At 47.0% G+C, this 12,845-nt stretch overlaps 1 pseudogene; it reads left to right on the top strand.

Annotated features, from left to right (window-relative positions):
- The first annotated feature begins 602 nt into the window (after positions 1 to 602).
- LOC147731257 (proteasome subunit alpha type-2 pseudogene) lies at positions 603 to 1,280 on the top strand (annotated as a pseudogene).
- Positions 1,281 to 12,845: the final 11,565 nt, after the last annotated feature.

The following is a 12,845-nucleotide window of genomic DNA, read 5'->3' as shown; positions in this document are numbered from 1 at the left end:
GGGCCGGTTTTGTGAGTGAGGGCCGATTTTCGTTTTCGTTCGTCCGTCACAGGCCAAGCGTCAGCATCAGTGTGTAAGTGTCAGTCGTGTTGTGACTGCCTGCAGCCTGCAGCGCCGCCCATGCTACAGCGCCACGAAGCAGCAAGAAGGCTGATCACAAGCAGCAACCTAAAAAAAAGCGGAAGAAGGGTTTCTGGAGGGAGAAGGGACCGAGGGAGGTGCCTGTGCGCAGCACGCAGTCATGCCCTGCCTCCTCCGGCGCGTCTGCGCGCCTAGGGTGCCCCCCCCACATGCGCATTGCATTGTGGGCAAAAGAACTGCGCAGTCATCACCATCATGACGAGAGAGTCAGCCAGCACTGAAAGGACCTCACCGGAGCGGGCGCGGCCATAATTTAATTATTACTGTGGTGGCTAGCCCGCTCCCGCCCCTGGAAGTACTAGCCTGCCCTCCTGTCCTCCTGTGTCTGCCAGTACCACCCACCAGCAGGAGCCGGGCCGGCCCGACGTGACCGTTACTGTGACTGAGTAAGTGTATTTTATTTTTTCCCGCCCTGGGCTGGCTCCCGTACCGACAATTACAGTTACTTTCTTTCATCATTAATGACTCATGATGACTTTGTCGTTAATGCTTGGTCTTCACTGAAGTTGGCGGAGGGGCCGCGTCGCGCAGTGGTGGTGGTCAGTGGCATGGGTCCTGACTACAGGGTACTGGTACGGAGGGCTCGGAAGTTGGCTCAGCAATATTTCTTGGTTTACCAGGAACCAATTCCAACAGCGCAGCTAGTACACCGAGTTGCTTCAGTAATGCAAGAGTACACACAGTCCGGTGGTGTTAGCCCATTTGGTGTATCATTGTTAATTGCTGGTTGGGATGAGGAAAGGCCATATTTTATTCAGTCTGATCCTTCTGGTGCCTATTTTGCATGGACAGCAACTGCTATGGGGAAAATTACGTGAATGGAAAAACTTTCCTTGATAAAGGGTATAATGAAGAACTGGAACTTGAAGATGCCATTCACACAGCCGTTTTAACATTAAAGGAAAGCTTTGAAGGACAGATGACAGAAGACAACATTGAAGTCGGTATCTGCAATGAAGCAGGATTTAAAAGGCTCACTCCAGCTGAAGTAAAGGATTATCTGTCTGCTATAGCATACTACTTGTACATTAGAATAACTGGGAATTTGTAGAAAAACATATATTTCTACCACAGGAGAATTACAATGTATAAAATGTTTAATTTGCAGCTTTTTTGAATACTTATTTCTACATGGTTTGTCTGACGGACCTTTTTAAAATGGTATGCGTGTAAATCACAATAAACGAAAACCTTGAACTGTACATTCAGGGAGATGACTTCCGCAGCTACAGCCAATCAAAAAGCAAACTCTGCCCGCTGTCACCCTTAATACCTCTCTAATACACAGGAAATAAAGAGGGAAGAAACTCAACTCAACAATGCCTGCATACTGTAAGCTATAAGGAAATCCATGGTGTGAAATGGAAACGTAGAGGGTCGGTTGTAATATTTGGTATGAGAAACTGTTTTTCAGAGTTTACCAATAGGTATCAAATTATTACCTCCTCAAACAATTTTCCAGAGCAACATTCACAACCTGAAGAATGACAAAAACTCCAAATTGTTGCATATTCGAATTTTAATGCAAAACTAGGAGTGGCTGCTGATACTCTGGAACCAAAACTCCATGGACTCAAGGTTCCCCATATCCAATCTATAACATGAGACAAAAGTGGACGGGGTAGCGGAGGTGGCTGCTTTAATCTATCTAACATTGAAGCCCCACAAGTGTCAACCCAGGAAGCAGCCATTCCTCGAATGGACATGCCGTCACCTTGCCTGGTAAAACTATGTCATGTGAAACATAGGCCATGCTCATAGGACTTCTAATCCAGTTACTCAAAGTCGGGGAGGAAGCTTTCTACCCATATTAAAATATATCAAAATGAAAATATTTTCACACTATCTACAGTCTTGTGACCTCGCCAGATAAGACACATAGATCTACAGTGTCCTCAGCATATGCACTGTGTTTAAAGTATCCTTCTCAGGAATTGTAGATGCTGCAAAAGAAGACGGAAACATATTTCTTGTCTTCATGGAAAGAAGACATAACTTTAGGATGGAAACCTGGTTCTAATCTAAGAATCAGTCTATCTGATAAAAATCCTCAAAAAGCAGGGTTTAATAGACAACAGACCCAACTCACTTTGTCTACAGACTGATGTTATGGATGCGAAAGAGAACACCTTAAAGGACACATGTTTCCAGTGTCTACCTCCACCAAAGGCTCACAAGGATGAGACTATGAAGCTTTAAAGACTAGAGGTAGATCCCAAGTAGGACATGTTGATTTCATAAATGGTCTCATCAAAGAACGATCCTTTGAAACCTTACTAATCAAGGAATCCATGTCCAGAATACTCCAAGGAGCTCTTGCTGTCCTTATTGCTGTCCTTATTGCTGTCCATTGAACCAATAAAGTATTGAGTAGTGGCCAGACCTTTATCCAGAGCCAGCTCTAGGATGGTGCGACTGGTGCAACAGGGGGTATTCACCCTCCTTCTCCCTCCCTCCCACTCTTTCTTTCTCTTGCCCTCTCTCTCGCTCTCTCCCTCTCTCTATTTCTCTATCCCTCTCTCTCCCTCTCTATCCCTCTCTCTCCCTCACGCGCTCTCTATTTATCCCTCTCAATCTGTCGCTATACCTATCCCTCTCATGGTTTGAAAAGCACCTGTTGCCCCGTTTCTGGCCTCCAGCAATTTTCAGGCAACAAAAAAATGTCAAGATAACACTGGTGATTAATGTTATTTTTAGAGAAAGATTGGAGGTTTGTCTAGTGGAAGTTTTGACTCAAATCAAATCCAAATCAAAACAAGCTTTATTGGATGTAAACGCTTAAATCATAAAAGCATAATACTTAAAAGAATAGAATCATATGTGACAAATCCATTAGATTACAAGTTATGACTCATGGTAGGGTAGCACAGTGAGTTAATATGCCTGCTGCAAAGAACATGCACCATGCAGATCACAGAGTGCCTATAATGTAAATAAGTCCTTGGGTTACTGATTTTGAGAGATCCTATTGTTATTTGTTGGTTAAACACTCACCTACGTCGTCTGATATGATCTTTATAATAGTTCAATTTCCAGCTAACCCAGCCTCGGACTACGTCCCTCTGATGCAGGCCAAATGGACGTTAAATTGGGTACATTTGTTAGTAAGAACTCCTTATTTAAAACACTAAGAAGCTGCATAGGATTGGTATGAAGCGCTATATAAAAAAATTGATTATTAATGACTGCCAATGAGTATTTAATCTATATTGCAAGATTGAAAATACATTAGCAGCTGCAGAGCAATGTGATTCCAATCCGACAGTTACCGCAGTGTGTAACATACAGAGCTGTGCTGTGTATATACGGTCAGTGGTAAGTTGCCTACCACTGACCGTATATGCACAGCTCTGTATGTTACATGAGGCCTCTAGTCTTGGAGTCCCTCGGAGTCGTCAGCTAGAGCCTGCCCATAGCTGCCAAGGTTTCAGATTGCTATGTGTGACATTTTCATAAGTTATGCATGTTCTCAAATCGTAAAAATCTCTCTAGACTGCAGACCCTTGCATCTTTATTTCCAGCGCATTACTTCTGGATGTGTTTTCTACCAAGTGGAGGCTCTAGTGAGCTGCTTAAATCTTAGACGATGGCAAAGGAAATTATTTTGGCACGCCTAGTTATTATTTCACTGCTTAAACCATGCTGAAACTAGTCCAGGCTGGCTGGCTGCTTTGTTCATGCTCCTACTTTAATCACGGCCTTGGCATGGGTTGGATTAATATTAGTGATCAGCAATTGCTGTAACTTTGAGGGATTGTGCATGGAATCTTTAGGCTGCACCAAGCTATTTTTGCTCTTAGTTTGAGAAACTATTCAGTGAGATGCAGACACACTTTATTGTTGTAAATCACTGGCAGAGCCAGAAAGGCCATCTTTGTAGTACAACTGTACACGGTGGTGCATCCTGCAAACCTGACCCCATTGTGTCCATTGAAATTGCCATATCATGTGCCTTTGTGATAACTCCTAACAGTGAAATCTACTTATTTTTGACTAAAAACCCAGTTGTGTTTAAACATTGGAGTTAATCGCATGATCACGCATTTGTTTGCACTTTGGGGACCAAAGGAAAGTGAGGCTGACAAACGTGCTGTAAAAAAAAGTTGTCTCTTCTTTTGGATCAGCTGCAGTTAACAACAAGTTTTGAAATGCTGACGCAGAGGCGTCCAAGTTTGGTCCAGGAAGGCTGGATCCTTGGCTGGTGTTGGGATAAGCACAGACTGCGTAATGTGTTCCATTTCAGACTCGGTGGATGTGCATTTATCTCATGCCAATAACCTTAAAACGGCTCTATGACTATGGACCTTTTGGTTTAAGTGTTGCCCGCTGTCAATATTGGGACGTACAGGTAGCACAGTCGTGCTCTGTCTGGCATGCATGCATGAAGTGGAGCTAGTCGGGGGTGTAGAGATGAAAGGAAGAAGAAAAGACAAATGCGGACAGAAAAGGGAACAGTGTGATCTCTCTCCCTCTCTCTCCCTCTCCCTCAGCTCTTTCTCTCTCTTAGCTCTTTCTCTCTCTCCATCGCTCTTTCACCCTCCTTCTCCCTCCCTCCCACTCTTTCTTTCTCTTGCCCTCTCTCTCGCTCTCTCCCTCTCTCTATTTCTCTATCCCTCTCTCTCCCTCACGCGCTCTCTATTTATCCCTCTCAATCTGTCGCTATACCTATCCCTCTCTCCCCCTCTAACTCTCCCCCTCCCTCTCTCTTACTCTCTATCCCTTTCTCTATATCCTTTTCTCTATATCCTTTTCTCTCTCTCCCTCTCTCTATCCCTCCCTCTCTTTTATATCCCTGTATTTCTGTCTCCCCTCTCTCTCTCTCTCCACCTCCCTCTCTTACCTCTCTCTCTCCTCTCTCTCCCTCTCTCTCTCCCCCTCCCTCTCTCTCCTCTGTCTCCCCTCCCTCTCTCTATCTCTTTCCATCCCTCTCCCCATCTTTCTCTCATTCCACTCCTTCCTCTCTCATTCTCTTCCTGTGTTTCTCCCTCTACTTCTCCCTATCTCTTCTTCTGTCTCCCTCTCTCTCTCCCCCTCCCCCACCCTCTCTCTCTCCCCCTCCTCCACTCTCTCTCCTCCCCACGTACGAAACATAACCAGATCTATTGCTGTTTTGGCCTTTGTCTCCCAAATTTTCTTGGGGGGTAGAAGTTCAACCCCCCAAACTCCCCATAGTGGTTGCTCACGGCTACACACCATGTGGGGGTTGGTCTCACTTTTACTTTGTTCTTTCTGATTCACTACTTGTGTCTATTTTTAGTGCTCTCTGAAAGAATGCCTATGGATACATATGACTGGGTGGGTAACCTGATGTTCTTTAAGGTCATCATCTATTGTTTACTGTGCTTTGAAAGTTGATACAATTTGAATATGTAATGAAAAATGTGCTGTAAAATTCACCATTTTGGTATGTCGTTTTTGAAAAATTTCTTGGGGGGAGAACCCCCCCCAAACCCCCCTAATGGCCATCGGCCTCGCGCGCTGCGCGCGCTCGCTACGCGTCGGACGGGGGCTGGTCTGGCAAAATTTGCCAGGGCTGCTTTCACTTCCCAGTCCGGCCCTGGGTAGAACACATTAATAAAGTCAATTGGTGATCCTATCTAGACAGTTTTAAATTCACACCCTTTCTTCACACAGCGCTGCATAATTCCTCACTACAACCTAACATTTCACATATGGGATTACCATCCTACCCCCAAAAAACATCTCTGAGCTCCTTCCTTAAAATCCTGAAGTAGTAGCTCCCAGTGGCGACTAGGACTTCCCCACTGGTAAGGAGGCCCCATATGATGAAGCATGTCACCCTCGGGTGAGTGAGGGGTCTTATCCTTAAGGGATGCCTTCCCTTGTGTTATAACACATTTTGAGAGGTGAGAGTTTCTTTAGGGCGTGTCTTCGTACATTGCACACACATGTATAAGACCGTAGGTGTATAGATTGTTTTTTCAGAATATATGAGGGAATATACACTTACATGTCTATAAACATTCCCTTCAGACCCCAATCTATGGTAGTATTATCAGCCAGCCATAGACACCCATTGGGTTTTTGGTGTCGGCCATTTTGAAGTCAGGCAACATTGCATCTAACAATCAAAGACAAGAAAAACTGCTAGAAAGTCACTGGAACCAAGTGATCCCGACTTGCGCGCTCAGTTGCAGTAAAATAAACTGAACAATAGCCCGCTGAATAGCCTGATAAAGCTAAAATGTCGGTTACGAACCCAACAGGGGTGCTCCAGGAGGAGGAGCAGCAACGGGCGCTCCAGGAGGAGGAGCAGCATCTCTGGCCACCCCACCACCACCACTTGCACCGTCTCCACACCCACTCATGGGAGTACCCTACCTGCGGCCACCAAACCCTCTGGAGTTGACCTCCGGAAATAGCATGGGGCCCAAGTGGAAGAGCTGCACTGTGGACTATAAGGACTATATGACCGGGTCTCAAGTGCAGGATACTAAGCAAAAATTAATAGCCGTGCGGAATTTGGTGGGAAAGGACATTGCGCAGATCATCAAAGAACTACCTGCCGGAAGCGCCACTTCTTATGACGACGTAAAAGGAGCTCTTGATTGGAGATTTTTAATACTACGAGCGTTACACCTTTAATCTAGCTACTCAGGAAAAGGACGAACACATGTGCGACTTCATCGTGCGCATCCGGCGGCTAGCTCGACATTGCGAGTTTGATGCTTTATTTATTTATTTATTTTTATTTTGCAAGCTTGTATCGCGCTAGGAATCGACTCCCTGAGGAGTATCTCCGCGCCTTTGGCAACATCTGAGAGCAAAAAAGGCCCAGTCATATATCTTAATTCCCCAGTCAGTTAACTTAGTAATTGAAGAGGAAAGTTTTTAATTTTTTCCTAAAGGGAAGATGTTCTTTGCATAGTCTGATTTCAGTGGGGAGTTCATTCCATAGCTTTGGGCCAGCCACTGATAGAGCCCTTCCCCCTTGTCTTGTCTTCCTGAACTTGGGGACAGTGGCTTCACTAGGGAAGTGCGGGGGGTGCGGACCGCACCGGGTGACACCCTCACATGGGGTGACACCTGAGGTGAGAGCAGAGCGTTATCTGATCGTTCCGTAAGGAAGATGAATGAACTGGCAGAAAATTACATCGATTTGTACAGTTTGGTTAAAGATTCTTTAACCGAACTGTACAAATCATCAAACAAATCAAGAAACAATACATCAGGAACAATAACGTGCACCCAGATGGAATCAAAGTAATGTATTGAGCACCGGAGACTTAAGAGAAACAAAAACCTGTCATTTCCAAAATGTAGAGCTGAACGTTTATTCATAAATAAAGGGACCTTAATAGTCATATTAAACACATAAACGAGAGGACAATTGCAAATTCATATTTTCCTCTTCAAAGCGGTTTGAAATTTCATCAAATAAAAAATGCAATATTTTTTACGGAAATCTTTCTTTCCTGCAAAGGAATCGCAAGTATGGGCAAAGCCAATAAGTCTGACCTTGGTAAGACTGAAGCATTTTGTAATTTTTTGAAAGCATAAGGAAAAGGCACAAAGCAACTGCAAAAGCTACAAAATATTTTTAAAAAGACGTGGCCCAACAGCCCCACGCACACCAGAGCTCGCACTGAAGTGCACCTCTGTTTCAGACTGCTCTACTCTGCACATGCGAAAGGGAACATGTGATCACTCACAGTGCATGAGAGCCAACGTCGGACATGGACTGACCAAACAACCTGCCGTGCCGGGCAGAAGCAATTTCAGGAGTAATTTAAGACAGTTACTTTGTGAAGAATGAGTACCGTGAGGGGGAAATCATGGGGGGGGGGAGGTGGAGAAGGCGACGAGGAAAGGGTTAAAAGAGCAGCACACTGGGGAGGGGGGGTGCAGGCGGAGGGGGAGGCATGGTGCAGGCAGAGAGGGAGATGGCAGCAGGCAGAGGGTGAGATGGTGCAGGCAGAAGGGTGAGATGGTGAAGGTGGAGGGGAGAGATGGTGCAGGCAGAGGGTGAGATGGTGCAGGCAGAGGGAGAAATGGTGCAGGCAGAGGGTGAGATGGTGCAGGCAGAGAGGGAGATGGTGCAGGCAGAGGTTGAGATGATGCAGGCAGAGAGGGAGATGGTGCAGGCAGAGAGGGAGATGGTGCAGGCAGAGGGTGACATTGTGCAGGCAGAGGGTGTGAAGGTGCAGGCAGAGGGTGTGAAGGTGCAGGCAGAGGGTGAGATGGTGCAGTCAGAGGGAGAGATGGTGCAGGCAGAGGGGAGATGGTGCAGGCAGAGGGAGATATGGTGCAGGCAGAGGGGAGATGGTGCAGGCTGAGGGGGAGATGATGCAGGCGGAGGGGAGATGGTGCAGGCGGAGGGGAGAGATGGTGCAGGCAGAGGGAGAGATGTTGCAGGCAGAGAGGGAGATGGTGCAGGCAGAGGGTGAGATGGTGCAGGCAGAGAGGGAGATGGGGCAGGCAGAGGGAGAGATGGGGCAGGCAGAGGGTGAGATGGTGCAGGCAGAGGGAGAGATGGTGCAGGTAGAGGGTGAGATGGTGCAAGCAGAGGGGGAGATGGTGCAGGCAGAGAGGGAGATGGTGCAGGCAGAGGGTAAGATGGTGCAGGCAGATGGTGAGATGGTGCAGGCAGAGGGCGAGATGGTGCAGGCGGAGGGGAGATGGTGCAGGCAGAGGGGTAGATGGTGCAGGCAGAGGGGAGATGGTGCAGGCTGAGAGGGAGATGATGCAGGCGGAGGGGAGATGGTGCAGGCGGAGGGGAGAGATGGTGCAGGCAGATGGTGAGATGTGCAGGCAGAGGGAGAGATGGTGCAGGCAGAGGGAGAGATGGTGCAGGCAGAGAGGGAGATGGTGCAGGCAGAGAGTGAGATGGTCTATCCGGTAAGTTGTGTGGGGTGACACCATGAGTTACCCGCACCGGGTGACACCAGCCCTAGTGACGCCACTGCCTGGGGACACATAACAGTTCTTGATTTCCTGATCTCAGAGATCTGGAGGGAACGTAAGGAATGAATTTTTTGGTCAGGTAATCTGGACCTTTACCAGTAAGGCACTTGTGAATGATGCAACAAGTTTTGAACATCACCCTCTGTTTTACTGAGAGCCAGTGAAGTTTGACTAATAATGGTTTTGAAGGGGTACGGGCCGGGACATTGAGAACAAGGCGTGCAGCAGTGTTTTGCACAACTTGTAGTCTAGCAATAATCCCCTCATGGCGGCTAGCAGCAAACCATTACAATAATCCAGCCTACTCAGCACGAGCGACTGTACTAGTGTTCTTCTGGTGGTATCAGGTAACAGGGGGAATACCTTCCGGAGAAGCCCAATAACATGGAAGCAGGAGCTGACCACTTGATTGGCATGTTGTTTAAGGGCGAGCTCCTGATCCAGTTTAACTCCTAGATTTTTCACGACCACTTTGGGCTCGGGGACTGGGCCTAGATCTTGGGGCCACCAGTCAGGAGTCCACAAGCGTTTGGCTTCCCCAAAGAGCATCACCTCAGTCTTAGAGACGTTACACTGCAGGAAGTTTGCTGCCATCCAGTGTGCCACTTCTTTCATCCCCCGGGCAAAGGAGTTACGTACTTCAGGAGTCATGGTTTTAAACGGAAAGAGGAGTTGAGTATCGTCCGCATACGATACAGGGATGAACCCGTGGGATCTCATGATGTTGGCTAGGGGCGCCACATAGATGTTGAATAACGTTGGGCTCAAACAAGAGCCCTGTGGCACCCCCTTAGAGATCTCCACCTCCTCTGACTGATATGGACCCAGAATGACTCTTTGAGTACGTTCGGTGAAAAAACTCCTTAGCCAGGCCAGCGCCTTGCCTCCCAGACCGATGTCAACTAGTCTGGAGGTCATGATGTCGTGTGACACAGTGTCAAACGCCGCTGACAGATCTAAAAGCACCAGGATAACGGAATATCCTTTATCCTGTAGCATATGAAGATCGTCAGCGACGGACAGCAAGGCGGTCTCAGTGCTGTGCCTAGGCCTGAACCCAGATTGGGAGGGATCTAGCCCCCCAGCACTTTCGATGAATTTTGACAAGTGCCGGTTCACAAAATTCTCAGTGAGCTTCCCTAGAAAAGGGAGGAGAGAGATCGGTCTCAAGTTTGTCAATTCGGTCCAAGGGATAGAATTGTTTTTCCGTAGTGGCCTCACCAGAGCGCGCTTCCAGTCCGGGGGGACTTCCCCTGTACTCATGGACAGATTAACTACCTGCCGAATTCCAGCACCCAGATCGTCAGTCAGTAGTGGCATGATGCGTGCCGGGATTATATCTGAGGGGCACCCGCTCTTTATTTGGGTGATTAGAGCAATTATCTCCTCCATTGATATGGGAGGGAATTCTACAAGCTTACTAACCTTGTTCTCTGCCGTACTAATGGGTGACTGAACCATGTAGTCAACAGTTCCCATATTGTTGGAGATGGTTTTGGAGGCTAATATCTTAGCATAAATGCCTTCAATTTTTCTAATAAAGAACTGGGAGATATTGTCACAAAGTTCCTGGGATTCAATCCCCTCAGTCTCACAAGCAGTGGGCTTGGTAAAGGTTTGTAGGATTTGATAAAGGGCTTTCACGTTTTTACCGGCTGCTGATAATTGGGCTGCTATATGCTGTTTCCGAGCAGTCCGAATAGCTTTGTGGTAGCTTTTTAGAGAAATCCTATGGTTCTCTTTATCCTCTGCCTTGCGTGTGACCCTCCATCGTTTTTCTAGCTTCCTCGCAGTTAGCTTTAGTTGTCTGAGGTCGTCAGTGAACCAAACTTCTTGTTTTGGGGCAGGCCGGGGTTTATATGTTCTGAGAGGAACAACGTGATTTATGGTTGCTGTCACAGCTTCATTGACTTTACATAGTGCGGTGGTAGCATTGTCCCCACATTCGTCCCAATTGGGTTCAGTGTATTTCCCCCTAAAGCCCTCTGGTGTTAATTTATTCCAGGGTCTCCTGACATCTGCCATAGTCCTCTGAATGCCCTTTGGTTTATAATTGGACCGAGTATAAAATTCAATAATGGAATGGTCAGTCCAATCCACTTGGATGGGAGGCAAACATTTTATGGCTGTAGAGTTACATAACACTAGGTCCAGTGTGTGGCCTGCTAAGTGTGTGGGCCCCTGATTTATTTTATTAAGTCCAAGTGTGCCCAGATCAGTTAGAAGAGTCTGTGCCTCCACACAGGTAGCAATTTCGCTATGGACATTAAAATCCCCTACCAAGATGAAATCTGAATTCACCTGCACATGGGGTACCAGAGCTTCAACGAGACTGCGCATCATTGAAGGCTGCCAGTCTGAAATATCTACGTCGGCGCCTACTAAAGAAACACTACACTCTCGAGGAAATCGAAGAAATGACACGAATCAACGATCAAGCAGATGACCATGCAAAAAGAATGGAAGTCAACAAGACTGGAAGGAAGGAACAAGCCTTCGGACTGCAAGAACGCAAGGGAAAAAAACACTGGACGGACCGTCGCACGTCAAATAAACATACTAAATGAAGTACTGCGAGCCTATCGCACCACACCTCACAACACCACGAACCAATGTTCAGCCACCCTGATGCTGGGAAGGATTCACCGCACTCGGCTACCTACAATAGACAATGCGTTACCATCTTGAAACGTGACCATCGATCACGACACTCTGGTTAAAATAGACCATGAGAAGAAACTGAAAATGAATGCCCTACGCTGACCAACGCAGACATGTGAGACACGCACATCAGAGAAGGAGACTGGGTGATGGTTAGGCGTGACCGAAGAACGAAAGCAGACAGTTGCTGTCTCGCTCACCCGTTGAGAGTTTGTAGCCGGAAAGGGACTATGATTACAGCAGAGGCTGATCACAAGCGGATAACCCGAAACATCTCACACTTCAAGAAATGCAATTCCAGCGGTCACGATGAGATCCGAAGACGCGAATCATCCACCGACTCGGTGAGCCGAAACGAGGACAGTGACCGAGAGCATCTCAGTCCAGCAAGACATGAAGAACCTACTAGCCCCCGAAGCAGAACTCCAGAACAGCTCGGTCGCCCTCGACGACATGTCAAGCGACCAGCGCGTCTGATTGAAGAAATCTGAGAGACAGTAAGACTTTTGTATAAAGGGGGGAGGTGTCATATCGTTATGCCTGACCACAGTTAGGGACGGAGCAGGCAGCACAGGAAGGGGCGGGGACCAGACAGGAAAGGGAAAGTTAGTTTCACTTCTTGGAGCAACACGCATGAATAAGGACCTGTTGAATAACGCTCCTGGCACCTGTGTTTATTTCGGGGAAGGTGGCAGCTCCCTGCCCAGGGCCACCATGAGCCTAGAGCCGCCCCTCTATTTGCAGGTACAGTGTAGTGTTTTTTTTAAGTTAGTGTATTTTCAAGGACTGAAGCGGGAGATGCTCTCGGCTTCAGTAACTTTATTTTTAAAGTTTGTCACTGCCCTGATAACTCTGCGAAGTTCCTTGTTTTGAACTTTGTTTTCCCTACGTTTGCGACCAAATGGCATTTTGAGGATTATATGCTCATTGCGTTTATATACTTTGTTCTTTTCTATGTGACTTGGAGGGGAGGGGGGCGTGGAAACGGTTCATATTTATGTGCAAATAACTCGTGTCTCCTGTAAATACTGGTGATTCCGTATATGACTCTAAATACTGGCAATGCTACATTCTAGTCTGAAATACAAGAGACTATGTTTGCTTATTACTCTCAAAAA

This window comes from Lissotriton vulgaris, chromosome 2_1 (genome assembly GCF_964263255.1).
Source record: "Lissotriton vulgaris chromosome 2_1, aLisVul1.2, whole genome shotgun sequence".
NCBI classification, from domain to species: Eukaryota; Metazoa; Chordata; class Amphibia; order Caudata; family Salamandridae; genus Lissotriton; species Lissotriton vulgaris.
This window is presented reverse-complemented; position numbering and strand designations above follow the sequence as displayed.